We start from the raw sequence: 3,541 nt of genomic DNA, 5'->3' as shown, positions 1-3,541 counted from the left end.
TTATTGGTGGTTAAAGATGAGATAAGTAAGGCCTATCTTAATCCCCCTAGAACATACTGGAGTTGGTGCAGCTGATGCTAGTGTTGCCCATTTCGGCTGCCCAGTGCGAAAGGGGCTTCTCTGCACAGAACCGCATAAAGAGCTCCAAAAGAAGCAGCCTTGCAGTCTCCACCACCGAAGACCTCATGAGGATCACCCTGGAGGGGCCCAGTCTTGAGGACTATGATCCAAGTCCTGCAGTGGACCGCTGGATGAACTCAGCCAAGCGTGCCAGGCGACTTGACTACAAAAAGATGTGGGACAGGGGTGTTCTCTGTGTTTAATTGAGGGTTACAGTAGGCCTTATGATGGCCCTGTGTTTATATGTATTAGTGCACATGTGTTACTGTGTACGTGATTTGAGTGTAAAATAATAAAATTGTGTTATTTATGAAATTTAGTAGTGCTCCTAAATTTTTTCATTTAGGAGCACTTGTGCTCCTAGTGAAAAAGCTAAGCGTACAGCCCTGGTTGCACTGTATAAATGTCATTAAAGGAACAGCGCACACTGCGTCCGTGACACACGGCATTAAAATAATAATAATAATAACTTCATAATAAAGTGTGTAAATATGTCGGACATAGGCCTACTTGAGAATGCTGCTGGCGCAGAAGCATTGTTAAAATCCCTCAAAGCCACACGCAGAAGGAAAATGAGATCATGCACAAGAAAATGAATGAAATAAAAACGTTGCTTGTTGATGGTGAAAATGTGGATATTGTGAAGGAAGGTGTGGAAACATTTCTTCAAGCTGTCGATGATTGTAAAAATGTTCATCATTCTGTGCAAAAGCTCCTATCAAAGGAGGACAGTGAGGAGGAGCATGTGGACTGGTATGAGCCACGAATAACAAATTTCAAATACTTTGAGAAAGAGGTCAAAGTGTGGAAAAGTGAACAAATGGCTCAATCAGAACACAATGGCTCAATCAAGAATCAATCCTCAATCCCCTGGACAGCATTTTCAGCTGCTGAAAATGCGGCTCTGCTGACCTGAGCGGCAGCATTAAAGGAAAAACATGCTCTAAAACTTCAAGAAGCTGAACTAAAAGCAATATTGGAACGAATGGAGCTGGACACAGAAATTGCAGCATCAGCTGCTAAAATGAAAGTTCTGCAAATGGATATGGATGAGGAAACCCAACAGGATGCAATGAATTATTATTTTGAAGCCAGCAAATTGAAGACCATTGACTTCATGGATCCTGAAGTCTCACCAGTGGAGTTCATGAGAATGGGTGCAGTACCCAAAACACCTCTCCAGCACACCGTTGAAACCTTTGGCTTTAGTCAAAATGTGCATAGCCAACGTAGCCCTCAGACTCCAATAAAGCAATTTAAGCCTTCAAGAGTACGCATTATGGATGAATTAAGCCACAGTCATGAAACTCATGATAACCTCAGCACGGTGATAAAAGTTCAAGGAAATATTGCTGAACTCATTATCACGCAGCAAAAGCAAGCCTTGGTACCAGCTAGGGAGATCCTAGCATTTGATGGTGACCCGCTAAAATACAATGTTTTAATGAAGGCATTTGAACATGTTATTGAAGTTAAAATTAGTAGCAGTCAAGACAGGCTCTACTTTCTGGAACAGTACACATCAGGCCAGCCAAGGAGCCTTGTGCGTAGCTGTCTCCACATGGACGCACGTCATGGTTATGGCTAAGCCAAGCGGCTACTAGAGGAGTACTTTGGGAGTGAAATTAAAATAGCCAACGCCTATTTGGAGAAGGCTTTAAATTGGACAGCAGTCAGAGCTGATGATGGAAAAAGGCTCCATGCCTATGCGCTGTACCTAAGAAGATGCTGTAATGCAATGAGAAGCTTAGAGTATATGTAAGAGCTCGATATGCCATCAAATATAAGGTTGATCATTTCCAAACTTCCCTACAAGCTGCGAGAAAGATGGCGATTCCATCACCTGGTGGAATTCACGGAAAGGCAAGCAAAAATACTCCTGGATCCACTGTGGGGATATACGAGACCACAACCCCCCTATCAGGAGGATAGTTACAAGGAACCAAGCAGTTGTTCCCAAGTCACCCAAGCCAAGAGTTTGCAGTTTTGCGACCATAGTGGAATCATCTAATGAAGAAGACAGCATCGTACCTTCAAATACACCAAGTTGGACCTTTAAGCAACAGCTTCAATGTATCAATCCTGCTTATTCATGCAATTTCTGCAAAGCCAAACATGCATTCATCGATTGCCGAAAGTTTAAAGCCCATCCACACAAAGAAAAGGTAGACTTTCTGAAAAGAAATGGCTATTGTTTTGGATGTCTGCAAAGAGGTCATATGAGCAAAAACTGCAGGAGACGGCTGACATGTTACAAGTGTCAAAAGACTCACCCAACCATACTGCTAGAGAGAACATTGAAAACACAAACCTGGAACATCAGCCAACGTCCAGCCCAGCTGAAAGAAAAACAACTGTCAACAGTGCCCTTGTATCAGCAGGTGAATCAACTGGGGCCGGTAAGAACCTTGAACTTGCCATTGTTCCCATCAATATCAAGGTTGACAGAGGAAATAGGTTCATCTCAACCTATGCTTTCCTTGACCCTGGCAGCTCAGCGTCATTCTGCGTCGAGAACTTAATGAGGCAGTTGAGTCCAAAGGCTCGCAAAACAACAATTCTTCTAAGAACCATGGGTGAGGAAAGGCAAGTTAGGACTTACGAGATATCAGGATTGGAGATAAGTCACTTGGATGGTAGCACATATCTTGATCTACCAAAGGTTTACACGCAGGACAAGATTCCTGTCTCCAAAGAAAATATACCCACCAAAAAGGATCTTGAAAGATGGCCTTACCTGAGCCGGATACAGCTGGACAAAATCGATGCAGATATCGAACTGCTGATTGGGATCGATGTTCCTAAGGCAATGGAACTCTGGGAAATTATAAATAGCAAAGGCAATGGCCCATATGCAGTCAAGACACTGTTTTGATGGGTGGTAAATGGTCCACTCTCTTCTTGCTCTGCTGTCGAACTTGGACCCAGGGTGGTGTTAGCCAATCAAATATCGGTCCCCAATCTCAAGGACCTTCTCCTTACGCAGTATAACCACGACTTCTGCGAAAAGGAGCATGACGAAAAGGAAGAAACATCGGATGAGGATAAAAAGTTCATGACGATGGCATGTAATTCTTTTGTTCTCAAAAATGGACACTACCAGCTGCCTTTACCTTTTCCCAACAAATACACAGTTATGCCAGACAACTATGCAGTGGCCCAACAACGCACTCTAAATCTCCTCAGGAAATTTAAGAGGGATGCAGGATATGCCATGGAGTATAAAAAGTTCTTGGCTGGAAAAGGGTTAGGCAGAAAAGGTCCCAATTGAACAGCTTCATCGTAAGGATGGAAAGGTCTGCTACATACCTCACCATGGTGTTTACCATCAACAGAAGAGTAAACTAAGAGTTGTGTTTGATTGTGCTGCATCTTTTAAAGACACCTCTCTAAACCAAGAACTCCTCCAAGGACCCAATTT

This window comes from Pollachius pollachius, assembly GCF_949987615.1.
Source record: "Pollachius pollachius genome assembly, chromosome: 2".
Taxonomy (NCBI): domain Eukaryota; kingdom Metazoa; phylum Chordata; class Actinopteri; order Gadiformes; family Gadidae; genus Pollachius; species Pollachius pollachius.
The sequence above is the reverse complement of the archived record's forward strand: the minus strand, read 5'-3'. Positions refer to the sequence as shown.